Here is an 18,635-nt window from a genome sequence, read left to right on the forward strand (position 1 = left end):
ACTCTCCTTGTGCTGCTCTGCTTTCACACCAGCATCTTGAAACTCCATTTTCTGCTAGACAGGTTGTTCCTTCCTGATTGCGGGATCCCGCACATGCGCAGGCATGCCCCCGGTCTCTGGCAGTTATATAGGACCTGGCACAGCCCTGTGATATGTCTGTGCATGCATGAAATCACATGCATGCGCAAAAACATGCCACAGGAAACTACAAGCTCCTAAATACTGTATACTCCTTCCCTAAATGAAACACTATCCCTATTACATATTACCGGAAGCAGCAGGTAGATGATAGCAATGCAAAGAGGAACCTCACTCCCCCCTATACACTTTTTTTCTTTCCATTTCTTACATTTTCTGTTGTGTTGTCCTTGAAAAAAAAAACATCTTCTTTTCTGACACATTGGGAGCTGGCTGTTTCGTCTTGGTTCAGGCAGCTTCCCCTTGATGAAATGTCACCAGGCATGCCCTCCTCTGTTGTGTTAAAGCTGATATCTCCTGCGATATGAAATGTGCATATACCAGGAGGCTTTAGGAGTGGAGGAGACACCATTCTTGCCTAGACCAGAGTAGAGGCAGGGGGTGGGGTGAAGTCTAAAAGCTTAATTACAGGGAGCAGTAAGAATCATAGGGCTGAAAATCATGAGTACAGGTCAGCTTTAAGGGCTGGTTCACAGCAGCTTGCGCTCTCAATCTCATGCAGGCTGTTGTGCAATGCATAGGGGAGTGAAAAGCGCTGTTGGAGCACATCACAGTGTTTACTTTTTTCTTTCTCTTAAGGAGGACATATACTAATGTCCTCCCGTGACCCAAAACTCTGCTTATAGCGGGCTATTGCCCGCTATATGCTAACAGCACAGAGCCCCACTGCAGTCAGGACAAATCCTGAAGATATTGTCAGGATCCACCCCACTACCTGATTGACATCTGTCTCTCTAGAGCCAGAGGTGCCTGCCCCCTTGCCCTGTGTCCCTCCAGTCCGCTCTGGAGGAACAGAGAGGGGAGGAGGGAATCCCTGTGGGGAGCATTGACCACTATCTGCAGGGAGAAGACCGGGTACTAATAGGGCTATTCACAAAAGGGTGAAGAGTTAGGAGAAGTGAACAATCTAGGACAACATAGCTGAATTGGAAAGTGAGCTAAATTGGATACTTTTTCCAAATCTACTACTTTGGCCTGGATTGTTCACTTCTGCCTTCTCTAGACTCTTCACCCTTTTGTGAATAGCCCTGTAAGCGATGGGCGATCAATAGAGCTGACGTGTGACAGCTTCAGTGTCATGCGTTGGCTCTAATTATGGGGATGAGTGTATATCACTCTGCCCATAATTCTCCTTTAACTTTATTTAAGGTCCCAAACACTGACACTTCAGGACTGGTTCACACCCGGCCTGTTGGACAGCGTTGCCTAATGCAGGCAGAACACAAAGAAAAGGCGAAAGCCTTGCTTTGTACAGAGCCTGTTGATGCTGCATTGATGTGCATTATGATAAATTGATGCAGGCGGCATTGTATTGCTGCATGTTGCAACACACTGCTAATAAGAGACTCCAATAACAACTGCATCCTTTTATCACAACGCACATAAATGCACTATGCACTGCTTTTGCCTTTTTTTGCATTGTGTCTGCATTAGGTAATGCTACCCAACTTGCCTGATGTGAACCAACCCTCAATACGCTTTCTACTTTGTATTTTCACTCTTTAAAAGGGAACCAAACCAGCGACCAGCAGTAGTTCCGGGTCACCACGAGCTGCATACTTCAGGATTTTCGCTGTATGCAGAGGCCGTGTGATCAGCCTCACACTGCGCATGCTCGGAAGGGCTGGTTGCTGTTATCACGTGTCTAGGTGGTCAGACGACGATCTCGTCTTGCGCATGCGCCATGGTCCCTTTGCTTGCTGCTCCCGCGCATGCGCGCTGTGCCGCGTCTGGGAGGCTGCGGCTGACAAGGAGTTCGGCGGAACCAGAGGGCGGAGATCGGGCCCGAGTTATCCGTGTAAGCAAAAGGGGGAAATGGGAGTCAGGGGGAGCGGGGGTGTCCTATGTACTGTTCTGGGCCACACATTGTTGGTGCGATCAATGCTGTGAATACATTAATTGTCGTGTCATGGGGGTGTTGTGAAGGCTCAGTGTACATGTATATGTCTTCTCACTGTGTACTGGGATCAATCTGTGCAAGGTGCAGCGTGGCTGTGCTTGTGATATTTTTAGTAGGATTCTGATAGTCCTAGTAGTGTATGCACTAAAGATCTAATGTTAAATCCGAAGCGGGTCATACTATAGATGTAACCTGTAGTTTTATGGGGTTGTGCATGAAAGCTGAACTCCAGGCACAATCATATCATGTGAGTATATTCCTGAGGGGGGAATCAAAGAATGTAAATCCACTTTGTATTTAGCAAATGTCTTTGCAAACCCACATATCACCTTGTAAAGGTTGTGATGACAACATCACTGTGCTGCACAGAGAGCAGAGCTGTGGGCTTGGTCCAGTAGACCCCCACCCACTACAGGCTGCCTGCAGAAAACTATAGGAAGGGGTGGAGACCAGACCAATCAGCCTGCACAAGGACAGAGATCAGCAGTGACTGGTCTTTATTACAGGAAGCTCCTGTACAGAAACAAAGTTCACACTAGATTACTGCACAGATCTGGAAGAAATACACCAGGATTCAAGTAAGACTACAGATACCGCTTGTATTTGCTCATCCCGGAGTTTACCTGCAGTGGTCTGGGGATTCCTGCGCCAAGAACCTGTTCATTCTTGTGGCAGGAATTGCAGATGTGCCCGTACATATGCAACGGCCGTGCCCATTCAGATTAATGACAGGGTGACAGCAGCTACATCTGTCCACATGTATTGGTACATGGTATGTTTTCCTGCAGACAGATTATGTCCTGGGACAAGCATCTCCCCCGATCTGCAAGTAATTGTACCACATACGATTACATATGGACAGAAGCGGCCATTGTTACTCTGTCATTAAGCTGAATGAGCAGAATGGCTGCATCTAGGATTCCTGCAGCAAGAATCCCTAGATACCTCTGTGCATGAGGCTGTAGAGCAGGGGTGAGCAACTCCATCCCTCCAGAACTAGAACTATAAGTCCCATAAGGCATTGCAATACTCTTGACAGCCGCAGGTGTGACTCCCAGAGACAGATGCATGATGGGATTTGTGGTTTTACCACAGTTGGATGGCCGGAGTTGCCTACCCCTGCCATAGAAGCCGAATCTACTCAAAAAGGAAATTTTAGGTACAGGTTTAGCATGGGATGTGTCTTGGATTTTCCCAAAATGTTGGACCGCTCTGCCAATATATCTGACTTCGTCTTTGTCCCCCTGAGCGTTTTGGGTGTTGCTTGTAACCTTTGCTTCTCTCAGCACCTCCTGTTTAGTTCTATAGCAATAGAAACCCAGAAGAAAGAGCAGAGGCCCCTCATAAGGAGCTCAGCAGGTTAGGAAACCCAGGAACATAACCATGGAGATCTCATCAATAGCGTCCCAGAGAGATAAGAAACCTCCAGGTAGTCGGAGGGTGACCACACTTGTTACAATCTGGTCAAACCATTAACTTTAGATTTACCAAAACTATGTAATATGTAAATCCCTCATTTATCCAAACAGTTTGTATCCAGTCAGGCAGGTCCATAGTTATTGGTAGATAGAAATAAGATTGTACAATCGGATGGTAACGTGTGGTGAGCGTTAGGGCTCATTCATATGGCTAAATTACTCCTCTGGTTGCAGCAGCGCTCTGTGCCCTGACTGCATACAGGTGAGAGATTAGCGTGGCCAGAACCCCAAACTGTCTACATCCAGGGCCAGTGAGAGCTGCCAATTGTTTGTAATCACTTGCATGAGCGGTTACTTGTGAAGAATGGGGGCGCATTCATTTTTTAAAAGATATAGATATATATAATCTCTCTACCCCCCTCTCTTCCCGGGTTTTCTTTCCTGCTCTAGAATTGCTCTTCTCTGCTCATTTTTAATTTACTAAGTGTGGATGTACAGTGCTTTTTCTGCCATGCAGCAGCTTCGAGCATATACACTCTTTTTTCTTTTTGTATTTGCTGTATATGCACCTTGTAAAAGTGCACATAGTTTCCTTGTGTGTGTATAGCAATTTTACGTGAACATAAATAAGTTATGATGCATTCTCTGCAATTGCTTTAATAGCATGTGTTTCTCCTGTTAAAGTATTGATTTTATTCCTGCCAGCCTGTTGGTGGCAATAAGGTGCAGGTATTGTTCTGAGAAATATGGCTATGTGTTGCTATATTTGCTGTTAGGCTGGTTTCACACCATGTAAGTTGTGTTTAGCACACATTGGCATGCTGTTGAGTTGATGTGCATTGACATGAGTTTCTTAAATGCGGTGCATTGATATGCATTTTTTTTTTGAGTCACAGCTAGAGACAAAAATGTGTATTTTTCTTTCGTTAATGTGTGTTGCAGCAAGCTGTCATGCGGTGTAACAAATTGTATGGTGTTGTGCTGTGTTTAAATGCAGCATATTCCATTTCCATCCAGTGAACAAAGCATTTAAAGGAGAACTATGAGATGAGTGATTTCCACTCACCTCATAGTTCTAGCCGACCTGTAACAATGAGACTGTCACAGGTCGGAACAGTAGATCGGGAGGTGAGCGAACACATACCAGGTTCGCTCACCTCTCGATCCTGTCACTGCTCTCTGCCGTGACAGGGGAGGGCTGGGTTCCCCTCTCCCCGCTCCGATCTGCCAGCGCTGACTGGCGGAACGGACGGGGAAGTGGGCGGGTACAGCTGGCTCTGCCTCTAGATAGGCAGAGACAGCTGTCACTCACGCAGCTGGGCGGATCCCGTCATCTACGTCGGGATCCGCTCCGGCGTCTCAGTATACCGCAAGCTGTAGCTCGCGGTATACTGAGCTTAGGGTAACGGGAGGATGCTAGTTTGTGTCCTCCCGTTACCCTAAGGAGAACTATGGGGAAAAACACTGACCCCATAGTTCTCCTTTTAAGCTTTCCATAGTATTGGGCCTACATTGATAAATGCAGCCCAACGCACTTGGTGTGAATGGGCCCATCGTGATCTCATTAAGACAAAAACTGAGAAGTTAATAGAGAACTATGGGGTAACCTTTTTATCCCATAGTTCTCTTTAGGGTCACGGGAGGACATATAATAACATCCTCCCATGACCCAAAGCTCAGTATATCGCGAGCCATAGCTATATACTGATATTGCTGCTGCCATGACGGATCCTGACAATACTGTTGAGATCCACCCAGCTGGCTGATTGACAGTGGGCTCTGCTTATCAAGAGGCAGAGCCAGCTTTGCCTGCCCCCTCCCCATCTGTTCCTCCCAGTCAGCGCTGGAGAGAGGAGGCGGGGGGGGGGATCCCTGCGGGGAGCGGTGACTGACAGGCAGGGAGATGACAGTATGTGTTCGCTCAATTACTGATCAATATGAGTGTAAATTGCTCCCCTCATAGTTCTCCTTTTTATTATACAATCCAGGAGCCTGTCTCTCCAATCTTAGTAGCCAACAAGTATTTTGACTACTTGGCTAATGAAGTTTGTCAAGCCCTTGACTGAAGTAGACTTATTTTCTGAATGTGAACATACAACGTACCCTTGTCCAGAAAAAAGGACACATCTACTGTTCTCATGTGTCCCTTTATGGACCAGTGCTCAATGCATTGCCAACATGGTCTTGGCTATCTTCATGTGCAGCTGCCCTTTTAATAATTGGTCAAATGACTGGATATCAGGGATGCTCATATTTTTGTATGTAATTTTTGTAGCCTCTAATTAGTATTGTTTAAACCTAAATTGTCTGCTTTTGAAAAACTCTGCCACTTACCCCCCAGCCCACTTATACTCGTCCATACCCATATTCCTCTACTACTGCGTTGCTCCATCAGAGCCGGTGCAAATTAACCAGTGCTTCTGGTTAAGGCGGGCATGTGACCTCCACCCAAGATGCACGGATGGGTCTAGTGGACAATTACCAGGCTCAAACACTCGGGCGAAATACGAGCAGTATGTGGCTTCCCCATGCCCTTTCCAGACTGGTTCCTGAATGGGAGTGTCTGGGTTCATTATACCCACCTGGTGCACTTTCATTGTTATAATGAGGAACGTTGCAGTGCCTACATCCTTTTAGAAGTAGTTAACCTTAGGGAGTATCTCACCAAACATGACATTTCTATTGCAGACTTCTGGGAAAATCAGTGCGCCAGTGGTGCACAGAATTAGGGATGCACCGATATATCGGCCGATATATCGAAAGTGCAATTTTTCTGCCGATATAGCGGCACATCCCAGTTTTCTCTCCTCCCTGCTGGGCACTGCTCTATGTCCCAGCGGGGAGGAGAGAAACTGTCACAGGCGGGCAAACGCTGCGGGAGGTGAGCGGCCGGCGTCTCTTCTCCTCGCACTGCTCAGCCTCCTGTCACAGATCAGAGGAGAGGGGTGTGTGGGGACTGTCACAGGAGGCCGGCCGGCGGTGCGGGGGATGAGTCAGCTGTCAGATCGAGCTCTCCTCCCCACACCGCTCGCTCAGCCTCCTGTGACAGCTGTCAGGAAGGAGAGCAGGTACAAACACTCAGGGATCGCTGAGTGCTTGTAAATAATTGAGGACATGGTATGTTTACTATAGCCTCAATTATGAATGTATGGGAAGTGATCTACATCATCTCCTGTTCATTCATGATTGTCGATATAGTAAACACACTATATCCACATGCTCTAAATTAACAGGAACACTCAGTATAGAGGATTCCTGTTCATTTATAACAGGGGCTTCAGAAAAAGAGATTGAGGACTGTGTCCTCAATCTCTTTTTCTATGTTAAAAGGGAAATATCAGAGGTCTGCTTAGACCCCCAATATTTCCCCTAAGCCCCTAAAAATAAAGTAAAAAATATTTAATAAAACTAAATAAAATATTAAAAAAATGTAAAAGTTTATACAAAAAAAATATTGTAAAAATTTAGAAAAAAAAACATTTTTGGTTTCGGCCTGACATTTTTTTTTTTTTTTTCATTTCGGTGCATTACATTTTGTGAACCATTTTAGAAAGTTACAGTAGCTAGCTTCATATTGGAATAGGAAGGTAATTTTTAGTAGTTTTGAATAGAGTTTTTAGCCCTTTCACCCTTTCAAAAGAAAGTATATATGCATTCCCGCATCTGTAGTATATTAAAAAGCAATCCTCAGGTTTTGAGAAGATTACCTGTAGGCTGTGCGTGGCTTCTCCCCAGCATGTCTGCAACACTTAGGCCCCATTTACACTGAGCGATTTATCGAGCGATTTTTGCAGCGGTATCGCTCATATTTCCACACAATATCGCTCTATGTAGCTTCTCCAATCCATTTCAATGGAGCTGTTCACATCTCGCCGCTCAATATCGCTTGTAGGTCCTACATGACCCTTTTTTTGAGCGATTTTGCTCCTGATTGCATACAGCCCAATAGGAAAAAGTCGCTGAAATAAAATCGTGCGGAAAATCACGCAATTTACATGTCGCTCAGTGTGAATGGGGCCTTAGAGTGGACAACCATGATTATGAATTTTGAGGTCTTCCTGTCCTTTATTGTCTCACATGGGCTTTCCTGAGATTTATTTGCCATAAGGAATAATGATCTTATGTCATGAGTTTTATTTCTTTAAACTAGAGATCCTTACCAGAGGGTTTGGATGCTTTCTGCCAGAGGTAGGATTTCATACTGGTATTTGCACTTTCCTCTCTACCGAATCTGCTCAGAATACAAAAAAAAAAAAGGTAGGTTATAGAGGAAACTATGATTGCTTCGTGGTGGCCCCAAAAAAATATCAGTTCACACCTCTAAAATATATTGGCTGTGAGTACTATCCGTTATTGCAGGGGTGGTAATCTCTCCCAAGGAACAGTCTTAACTGGGCAATACATTAACCACTAAAGAACCATAGATCGTACCTGTATGTCCTGGTCTTTAAGTGGTTATACCAAGACCATGGCTGATCTTGTGTGTGGGTTTTTTTTTTGTACACATCAGAAGGAGATCAGGACAGCTGTAGAGCTCCCTAAGCACTTGTAAGGGCCTCTAAATCTGCACCCCCTCCCGCCACATCCCCTACCATGGTCTGGGGCCCTCCTGCTCTGATGCGGTGCTTGAGACCAAGGCAAACAATGTCAGGATGGTGTGCAGAAACCGATCAGGGAACATCCATTTCCTGGGCTTCTCTGTGATCACTGAAGCAGGAGGCGCTTCATAGCGTCAAAAGCCTGGCTGTAATGCCTGATAAACAGGCGATCAAGCACCATCTGGTGCATGATCATTTGTGGTGGAAGGCAGGGGAGGCATTAGGTGTTTTATAGACCCCTGATGTATCGATAAGAAGTATGCCAGCTTACAATGCTATCGCACAGGGGCTTAGTTGCTAGAACTCTTATGATAGCAATGAAGTTAAGTGAAATTAAAGCATTAAAAGACTAAAGAATACATAAAGCAATTAAAGGAGAACTATGGGGTTAAGGCTTTGCCCCATAGTTCTCCTTAGGGTAACAGGAGGACACAAACTAGTGTCCTCCCGTCACCCTAACCTCAGTATATCACGAGCTACAGCTCGCGGTATAATGAGATGCCGCAGTATACCGCGAGCTGCTGCTGTAGTACCGCTGCTCGCGGTATACTGAGACGCTGAAGCGGACCCCGACAATTGTGCCGGAATCCGCCCAGCTGCGTGACTGACAGCTGGCTCTGCCTATCTAGAGGCAGAGCCAGCTGTACCCACCCCCTCCCCCGTCTGTTCCACCAGTCAGCGCTGGCCGTGACAGGATCGAGAGGTGAGCGAACGCCGGTATGTGTTCGCTCACCTCCCGATCTACTGAGCCGACCTGTGACAGTCTCATTGTCACAGGTCGGCTAGAACTATGAGGTGAGTGAAAAGCACTCATCTCATAGTTCTCCTTTTTTAAATTAAAAGTAACCCCGCCACCCCCTACATTTGAATTCAAACAAAATCTTAGGGCACGCACATGCATGTAAACACGGATTGCGCCACACACATCAACATGGATGTTAAGGTGAGGGCAGTAATGCTCTGTTAATGCTCTATATTAATGAGCAGTAAAAGCTTTTAAAATATCTCCTGTAGGCAATTTTTGGTACCATAGTTTTTTACCATAGCATAGGTGCGGGCAATTTCAAGGATTAAAGTGTAACTTTACCCCCTTTCACTAAAAATCATATCGGCATGCAGCTCTACATGCTGATTTAAAATCTTCTTGCATTCATTAGTTAAACAAACATGTTTTTCATTTACTTACAATAGAGTTCATCTACTTCCTGGTCCACTTCTGGCACAAATATGTGTGCAATGTGCCAAAGCGTTGCATCCTGGAAAGATTGCATAAGCAGAGCATTGGTGGGAAATCCCATCTGTGATCTCATGAGATCTTAGGGAAAGGCATTTTCCTCTCCTGAGATGATGTGCATGGCCCCATGTCCTAGTCACATGTGCCAGAGTTCCAGGAAGTAAAGGGCGATCTAGTAAACTGCCCTTAGTAAAAATGGCTACTGTCAGAAGACAGGGAAAGAAAAGAGAAATAAGGCATGCAAAGAATACAAAGCCGGCAATTATCTTAACGTACTGTATGTGTTTGTAGATTGTCATTACTAAACATTTCTAAAGGTGTGTTTGTTGTTATTTTATAGATCAGGGTAAAGTTCCTCTTTAACTTGTCTATTTACTCGTTGTGACCCCCATCTTTTATATTTCACCAAATAATTGGTGATTTATATTTTGTGTTTTTGTGCACTTAATTTTAGCTTCTTTTTTCCTGAAATGCAATTTGCTCAAATGTTTATCAAATTGATAACAACCATTTTATTTTTATTTTTTTAATTCTACATGACCTCTGCTTTCACAAAATATATAATTGTTTGGGGGTTTAAAGTAATTTTGCTAGGCAAAAATTCAAATTTTTAACTTGCTTAAGCATTTGGAAAATGTTAAGATTTTGTCAAAAAGAAGTTAACACTGAGTCTCCTTGAAGCTGGCCATACACCTTACAGTTATCTGCAGATCTTCTGTGGTCAGATGGAAAAGGTGCAACAGATTCCTCCATCTACACTTAACTGTGTGGCTGGAGTAATCTCCACCTGGGCCAATCTGCTGCACTTTTTCCATCTGACCACAGAAAATCTGCAGATAATTGTAAGGTGTATGGGCACCTTAATTGCGCTGTAATTTTTCTTTTTGCAAGAGGCAAGTAGCCAAGTCAAGCACTTTTAGGGTTAGTTCACACCATAAGCAGTGCGTTTCCGGTCCGATTCTGGCCGGAACGTGCGGCTCTCTTTTTTTTTGCCGGGCTGGAGGGGGCGTGGCGGGCCATTGAAGTGAATAGTGCTTGCCGCATTTTGAACGCACCGGACCGCACTGCAGGCACAATGTGGCCACGGTCCCATTCACTTCAATGGCCTGCCACGCCCCCTCCTGCCCGGCAAAAAAAGTGAGCCAGCCGCAATGCGAGGCAGTGCGTTCCGGCCAGTATCCGACCGGAACGCACTGCTTATGATGTGAACTAACCTTTAAAGTTGTTTCCTGCTTTACACTGACGGAACATACCTTGCCGTTTCGAAAGCCCCTACACATCTTTGCCTTTCCAATGGCTTGAGCTGTCCCCTTAAATTTTTACTTCAGGATTTGACGGAAGTTCCACTTTGAACCTATTAGGCTGGGTTCACACCTGGGCGTACCATAGGCGTGTTTTTTCTGCTCGTTTTTCAGCTTGTTTTTTTGGTGAAACGCGCGATCGACGCTCGTTTTTATACCTCCCTGGCGGTATGTTTTTTTTTTCCCTTTTATTTTCTCTATCTTTTTTTCGTTTTTTTTTTTTTAAACTTTCAAACTTCCAGCCGGCGAGTGTGTAGCATGTTCGTAAGATAAAAGCCGGACGGGCCGGTGTGCTCAAGCGCACACTGCCCGTTTGGCATTGCGGTCATCGGAAGCCCGCCCTTCAGCGGGGCGGGTTTGCGATCATTGCAAGTACGATCTGCCTGTCCAAAATAGGCAGATCGTACGTTTTTTTAATTACCTTACAACCATCGCAAGATGCGGTAATTGACCGCAATTATTTTCATATGCGCAGTGTTAATCGTACGACTTTTGACGGACGGAAACGCCACCAACCATGCGAACATCGTACGATCGACCAAAGTTTTAAAACAAAAATAACATTTTTCAAATCGCGGCAAAAACGCAATGCCCTGCGTTCCAGAACATGGTGTGAACCTGCCTTTAACCTTTCAGTTGCTTTGTTACTTCCAAGGCACTACCATGGAACGGGTATGTAGAACAAAAGTGCTCTATAAGTCAACAAGCAAAATAGCTAGCGTCCCTGTATATTCAAATCCCATTCTGAGTGCAGGTTAAGCTATTGCCATCAAAAAGTCCAACTGCTATCCATAATATAGATTAGCTCCCATTGCCATCCTTTCGTCACAGCTGCTAATAAGCCTTTTTTTTTCTTCCAATTTTGTTGAATTCTTTATAGTTTAGAAGTGTTGATGTTCGAATATTAATGTTCTTGGTTAAAATAGTAGTCAGAACCTGCCAGGCAACTGTTCTTTAAAAAAAAAAAAAAGGAAGTCGCTAATGGTAGTGGGGCATGATCGATTATAATCGATTATTGAAAAAGGTTAACTTTTTCAATAATCGATTAATCGGCTTCCGATCAGTTGGCCTGGTTCACAGCTCCACATGCTGTGCGCCGCACCTCACGCTCGCCGCTGCCAGACACGCTCACATCCACACGCCGCACCTCCTCCCCGCCTCACATTTCCTGCCCATCCACATCCACGATCGGCACATGGACGCGGGGAGATGTAGTAAGGAGGAGCAGGTGTGGGGGGATGACAGCCGCTGATAGACAGGTCCGATCTCAGAAGCAAGTTGCTGGAAGACTGCTCAGGTAAGCCTGCACTTTCCCACACATGGCGCTCTATAATGTATTGCTGGGATTTGTATTTCTCTATAGCTGATGGTACATTGTGCTGTATATTATACATAGGACTACTAATCCCAGCAATACATGGTACACTGTATAATGTATTGCTGGGATTTGTTGTACTCTATAGCTGGTGATATTCTGCATTGCGCTGTATAATGTATTGCTGGGATTTGTATTTCTCTATAGCTGATGGTACATTGTGCTGTATATTATACATAGGACTACTAATCCCAGCAATACATGGTACACTGTATAATGTATTGCTGGGATTTGTATTTCTCTATAGCTGATGGTACATTGTGCTGTATATTATACATAGGACTACTAATCCCAGCAATACATGGTACACTGTATAATGTATTGCTGGGATTTGTAGTCCTCTATAGCCGGTGACATTCATTCATTGCTATATAATTTTACACTTTCCATTTCACTATATTGCACACCACACCATCTTCTTTTTTACTTTCACCGCTCTAAGCCTGCTCCTGTGATGGACTACAATCTCAATACAAACTAGTAGTCCTATCACTGGAGCCATTTTTTAAACTTTATTTTATTGTTTATCCGATTAATCGAACCTAATAATCGGCTAACTAATCGATTTTGAAAATAATAGTTAGCTGCAGCTCTAATAGAGTTCACTGATCTTTAGAGGATCTATGGTACATTTATATACAGCAGTCTTCCCATACTTTGAGAGACTTGAAATGAAGGAAGAACCTGATCTTGTTTCTATGATTTTGACACCAAACACTAAATGACTAGGTAGGTATGCATAAAGCGGATGTCAGACTGAGGTTTTCACTTCTGGAAAAGCAACAGTAAATATTGTCAGTAAAGCACTTATTATTTGTCCTGCAACTTAAAGGAAATCGGTATGTGTGGGAATGTATGTAAGCAGTACCATTGTGTGACCTATAACAGTGACGTTTTCTTGCAGAGTGGGAGGTATGAAACCTTCAGTGTCTTCTTTCCTCGCCTGTATTCTACATTTCTCCAAAGAATGACAGTGTCAATTAGTGAACCAGTTTAAACATGTCCTGGGAAAGTCTGAATCTCTGCTAGCTTTACTAGAACTCCTGAAATCTTAAATTTTTCACATCCTTTGTATGTGGGAATATTCTGATATAACATGCAGCATATATTGTGCTTGGTTTGGTAGCTTAGAAACAGAGGAAGTTCTGTTCTTGGCTGTTCCATCTGCAAGGAGAAACAGTGAGCAGTTCATAAAGAAACAAATGTCACTGGGACAGATTTTTCTTAGCCTACATCTCTTTTTCTAATTTGATAGCTGGGGTTTCTTTCTGTATATAGTGCATGTACATTGCACATGCTTTTTTATGAAGTGATGGAAGGAGGTTTAAAGGTGTGCTCCAGACATGAACATTTGACCCTTAAAGCACAACTATTAGGAACATTGAAGGCGCTAGGCACCTTAACGAGAAAGTACATAGGCCTGGGGCAGCAAAGTCCCGCAAATATGTATTTTATCGGCCATTAGGGACACAGAATTATAAAATATTCTATAACAAGTGAGTTATGCGGCTGCCTTCAGGAGGTTTAAACACTGGCAATTCAAAGTTAAGCAAGCTCACACATAACATCACCTCATCATGCTGTTTTTTTGCTAGTGCCCTAGTTGGATGGACACTTTTTTTTTTTTTCCTCAGCTCTGCTGTGGAAAACCCTAATTTTTTTTTTTTTTTTTGTTCAATAAAGATATTTTTACACCGCAGATATTTTTTTTTCTTTGCAAACTTGTGCCATGCAGTATTTTTTCTGTCCGGAACAGACTGCGCTGGTGAGAACTGGAGCCCATAAAACACATAGGGATACATTGGGATGCATTTTTAGGGCAGGAGCGAACAGTTCTGGTCAGGACAGAATCCAGACATCGTGTCAACAAGCCCTGAATGGGTCCTAAAACAAGATGCTTGCACTAGTTTCTTCACATCGGCTATGTGATCCTACAGCACTAGGCCTTGCCATTGGAGCTTCCTAGCTCTTAGTATATTGTGCTCTCATGGCCCCAAGAAACTTGCTTTTTGAGCAAAACAATGGCTTGGGCTAGAGATGAACCTTATAAATAATCCTCGGGCACTGAGCTATGTATTGGTGTGCTTTCCCGTCCTTGAGTTCTGTGACGGTTAGGTGCAGAGCATAGTCTTCAAATCGGGAGCAGTGGCACGACCAGTGATGTGAACAGTCTCTGGCCACTTTCAATTTGAAACAGCCCTTCAGGCTGAAACATAAAGGCTTCTCCTCTGTGTAACTTTGGAATCCCTTGCCACATTCCACTGAAATGGAGGTTTGACTTTTGTTGTGGTCTATTCCCTTCTTTAGTTATCTATCATAGCACTGTCCACATCTTTGCTGTACTGTGTTAGTTGTCTACAGAGCATTCTCCTACTTTAGAGTCATGGCACGACTCAAACTGTGACCGAGTTTCTTTACACACTTATGACTTAGTGTCAGTTCTGAACCATGACAGTTCAGGGATTTTGTCTAGAATGTCTTTGGGCGCTTGCCTCGTTTCTGACGGTTTACAAGCATTCTTTCCAGATGCAGAGAATGGCATAACCTCTGGTATGCCTAGTCACTAACAATACACTTAATAAGTAAACCTGAGTGTAATTATTTCAGATTTCAAGCAGTTGCGCATTTTCTATATTTTTGTACCATTTTGGCGTGGTTTTCATACTTTCTCCCATGTTTTCAGCCTGAAAGAAGCACTGCTTTGTTAAGGATCCTGCTCTGCCAGTACTACCTCACCTCCAGCTGCCTACTACTCCCACTGACACCATTTGCTTGCGTTTTGAGTACACGAGGCATTGCGCCTCCACTGCTGCCTACACATGGGATTGTACACCCCATTGACACCCATCATACCATACAAATAAACCTAAATAATAAAGTAAAACGCAACAACGACTGTGGAATAACTATAGGCCACGACCCTTTTATTGGGTTTTAATCAATGTAACCAATAAATAGACTTTAACCTTTTTATTACCAAACAAAACCACTGTTAACCATTAACAGACCACCATGCTTAGTCACTACGACTCAAGCAGCAATAACTTACACCAACCAAATTACCATTTACCAACCGCTGTCCACCCACAAAGTGGGAGAAATTACCCCATAAAGGTTGACCGCGACAAGGGAAAGTAGAGCAAAAGGGAAGGCTGGGCGGGAAGCAAGTGAAAAGATCCAAAAAGAATTGTGAAGATAATCCAGAGGTGATTCCAGCTGGCAGTCCTGAGGAAACTGCTGACACTGTCCAGGGACATGAGTGACTATAGAGGGGAAAGGTTACTCTCATTGCTCAGCTGTTTTCCCGTCAAAAGTCTGTCACCAATCCTATGCTCAGCTGACTGAAGGTCTGTCCAGCAACTGAGGTAAATCTTCCTAACAACAGCAGGCAGCTGGTAACCTGAAAGTCAAAACAGAAAGAACCAGCAAAGCAGCCCCAGAGAGGCATGTACTAGAGCTGCAGCTAACGATTATTTTCAAAATCGATTAGTTAGCCGATTATTAAGTTTGATCGGTTAATCGGATAAAAATAAACTAAATGTAAAAAATGGCTCCAGTGATGGGACTACTAGTTTGTATTGAGATTGCAGTCCATCACAGGAGCTAGCTTGGATCGGTGGAAGTAAAAAAGAAAATATATTGGTGTGCAATATAGTGAAATTAAAAGTGTAAAATTATACAGCAATGAATGGAGAATGGCACCAGCTAAACCTAAGTTACCCCCCACCTCTATTGAATAGAATTGGTTTAAATAAAACAAACACATGGGTGATAGGGGTGACAATCACATGGGGCCACTTTTCCCCAGTCATCTTCCAGGACAGCCATCGAGATATAGGCTCTGCCTGCCTGCAACAGGAAACACATCAACCACATTAAATAAATACACTCCTCCTTCCATCCCAAGTCAGTTTTTTTGTGTTTCAGTCGGCTACACAGGGACATCGTAATGTTTATTTTTGTTGCCTTAGGGCTCATGTTTGTTGCCTTAGGGCTGAGCCTTACCCTGCTATGCATTGGGACCGACTCCAGGGTTACCTGCTGCAGTGCATACAGGGATTCCCTATCGGACCCCCACCCGATTCTTGGCCAAGGTTCCCTTCCGTCACTCAGGGAAGGCAACCATCCTCCTGCACGTGAGTAGGCGCCAGATGGTGGCCCCCCCGGGTGTACAGCAGTGGCAAGGTGTGATGACCTGGAGTGTGCGGAGCCCCTGTTGGGGCAACAACAGGGGCAGCATGGAGGTACGGGGAGGCTGAGGAGCCCAGGGTCCTGCTCCTCCTTACTTCTTCTCCCCCCGTCCCTGTGCCGGCACTTACCGGTGGGTAGGGGGAGCGGTGGCAGTCGGCGGCAGCGTGGGGGTGCTGGTCCTCGCGCGGAGCGCTGCACCGTTTCTTGGGCTCATGCTGGTATTCCCTGCTTGGGGGATGAAGGCCGTGGATGTGGCGGGTGACGTCACTAGGGTGCGCCACGCGTCGTGCGCACCACGCGTCGTGCGCACCGCGTCGTCGGTGACGCGCTTCTGGTGCGCCACTTCCGGTTTCGTCCTCAGCCTCGCGCCGGAGACATAAGGAGCTGAGAGCTCCCAGATAGACAGCAGACGCCACTCGGCCACGACTAACTGGGCAATAGCGTACAATGCTGCTGTGTTCAGATCTGTACGAAACTCTAAATGCAGCGTATTTTGCATGAGCACTTAACCACTTTTACATTACCGCCTTGTAACTTTTATAATGATATATTTAGGCGTTTAGACAACAACATACATTGGCACCACACCCCATATTAATAGCAATGTTAATAAAGCAATAGGTATAGGTGGGGCTGTTATGTGTCAATGAAACACTATATTAAAAAAAAAAATATATTAAATAACAATCTTTAAAAAGATGTAATAGACTTTAAAATCAATAATTTCTCATGGCCAGTATACTGGTAATTTATCTACTACAACAGGGGCCAGTTCTGTTTTATTAGGTGAGTGGGACAGTTATCCCACATTTTAGTTTGTTGTATGCCTATAATATTAGAATTCAACTCTGTACTCCTAACTCTGCATTTAATGTTATATCTCGGTGTTGGGTGTCTCCCCAGGTAGCCCCCGCTGGCAAGATAGGTCCCTCCCTGTTCAGGTTAATGACCAGTTATTAGAGCTGCAGCTAATGATTATTTTCAAAATCGATTAGTTAGCCGATTATTGAGTTCGATTAATCGGATAAAAAATAAAATACATTTTAAAAAATGGCTCCAGTGATGGGACTACTAGTTTGTATTGAGATTGCAGTCCATCACAGGAGCAAGTTTGGAGCGGTGGAAGTAAAAAAGAAAAAAAAAAAAGTGTGGTGTGCAATATAGTGAAATGAAAAGTGTAAAATTATACTGCAATGAATGCAGAATGGCATCGGCTATAGAGGACTACAAAACCCAGCTATAGTACATTATACAGCGCAATGCAGAATACCGCCAGCTATAGAGGAATACAACAAATCCCAGCAATAGTACATTTTACAGCGCAATGCAGAATACCGCCAGCTATAGAGGAATACAACAGATCCCAGCAATAGTACATTATAGCTGGTGGTACTGCATTGCTCTGTATAATGTATTATTGCTGGGTTTTGTAGTCTTCTATAGCTGGTGGAATTCTGCATTGCGCTCTATAATGTACTATTGTTGGGCTTTGTAGTCCTCTATACAGCGCAATGCAGAATACCACCAGCTATATAGGAATACAACAAATCCCAGCAATACATTATACATACAGTGCACAATGTATTGCTGGGATTTGTAGTCCTCTACAGTTGATGGTACATTGGTCTGTATAATATACAGCACAATGTACCATCAACTATAGAGGAATACAAATCCCACTATCCCAGCCATACATTATAGAGCACCATGTGGAGAAAGTGCAGTCTTCCAGCAACTTTTTTCTGAGATCAGGCCTGTCTATCGGCGGCTGTCACCCACCCACACCTGCTCCTCCTTACTTCTTCTCCCCGCGTTCTTGTGCCGATCGTGGATTTGGGCGGGCAGTGAGCATGAGGCAGGGAGGAGGTGTGGCGTGTGGATGCGGGTGGGTCTGGCGAGCGCGAGGTGGGGAGGAGGTGTGGCGCGCAGCGTGTGTGGAGCTGTGAACAGGGGCAACCAATCGGAAGCTGATTAATCGATGATTGAAAAAGTTGACAACTTTGCAGAATACCAGCAGCTATAATGTACTATTGCTGGGTTTTGTAGTCCTCTATAGCTGGTGGTATTCTGCATTGCGCTGTATAATGTACTATTGCTGGGATCTTATTTTCAGGGTAGGTCTTATATTTCAGCAATTCCTAAAAATAGTACTAGGTCTTATTTTCGGGGTAGGTCTTATTTTCAGGGAAACAGGGTAGCAATAATACATTATATACAGCGCAATGCAGAATGTAGCAATCCTAGCAATAATACATTATATACAGCGCAATGCAGAATGTAGTCCTACAGAGGACTACAAATCCCAGCAATAGTACATTATAGTATAATGTACTATTGCTACATTCCTCTATAGCTGCTGGTATTCTGCACTGCGCCGCTGTATAATGTACTATATTGCACACCACACTTTTTTTTTACTT

The 18,635-nt window shown here is 44.3% G+C and overlaps 1 protein-coding gene across 1 annotated transcript in view; it reads left to right on the forward strand.

Moving 5' to 3' along the window:
• The first annotated feature begins 1,937 nt into the window (after positions 1-1,937).
• The window catches only part of GAPVD1 (GTPase activating protein and VPS9 domains 1), a 78,842-nt gene continuing 62,144 nt past the window's right edge, over positions 1,938-18,635 (forward strand). The window contains exon 1 of the mRNA XM_018553302.1: positions 1,938-1,996. The gene's annotated coding sequence lies outside the window, so the exon portion shown is untranslated. The remainder of the gene's footprint in view (positions 1,997-18,635) is intronic.

This window comes from Nanorana parkeri, unplaced genomic scaffold (assembly GCF_000935625.1).
Source record: "Nanorana parkeri isolate BGI_ZX_2015 unplaced genomic scaffold, ASM93562v1 scaffold116, whole genome shotgun sequence".
Classification (NCBI taxonomy): Eukaryota; Metazoa; Chordata; class Amphibia; order Anura; family Dicroglossidae; genus Nanorana; species Nanorana parkeri.